Genomic DNA, 873 nt, shown 5'->3' on the forward strand with positions numbered 1-873 from the left:
ATCTAGACTCACTACAACCTCTGCTTCCTGGGTTCAAGCAATTACCCTGCCTCAGCCTCCCGAGTAGCTGGAATTACAGGCATACACACCATGCCCGGCTAATTTTGTAATTTTAGTAGAGACGGGGTTTCTCCATGTTGGTCAGGCTGGTCTCGAACTTCTGACCTCAGGTGATCCCCCTGCCTTGGCCTCCCAAAGTGCTGGGATTACAGGCCTGAGCCACCACGCCCAGCCTATTTATTTATTTATTTATTTATTTATTGAGGCAAGGTCTTGCTCTGCGATCCAGGCTGGAGTGCAGTGGTATAATCATGGCTCACTGCAGCCTTGAGCTCCTGGGCTCAAGTGATCTTCCTGCCTCAGACTCCTGAGCAGCTGGGACCCAGACAGGAGTTTGGCAGGACTGGTTTTGCAAGGTACAGGTCACAAGGACCCGGCTGCTAAAACAAGATGTGGTAAATAAGCGGATCAAAACCTGCCAAAACCAAGACGATGACGAAAGTGACCTCTGGTTCTCCTCACTATTCTTCATACACTCGTTGTAATCAATGAGCTTGCTAAAAGACACTCCCACCAGCGCCATGACAGTTTACGAATGCCATGGCAACACTTAGAAGTTACCCTAAGTGGTCTGAAAGGGGAGGAACCCTCAGTTCCAGAAAATGCCTGCCCCTCTCCTGAAAACCATGAGTAATCCACCCCTCGTTTAGCATATGATCAAGAAATAATACTCCATTTGAAAAAAAGATTAAAAAAAGAGAAATAAGCATAAAAATAGCCAACTAGTGGCCCTCGGCCCTTGAGTCTGCTCTGCCTATGGCGTAGGCACTCTCTTCTCCTTCTTAGTAAACTCTCTTCTTTTTTTTTTTTTTT

This window comes from Cebus imitator, unplaced genomic scaffold (assembly GCF_001604975.1).
Source record: "Cebus imitator isolate Cc_AM_T3 unplaced genomic scaffold, Cebus_imitator-1.0 Scaffold72, whole genome shotgun sequence".
Lineage (NCBI taxonomy): Eukaryota > Metazoa > Chordata > Mammalia > Primates > Cebidae > Cebus > Cebus imitator.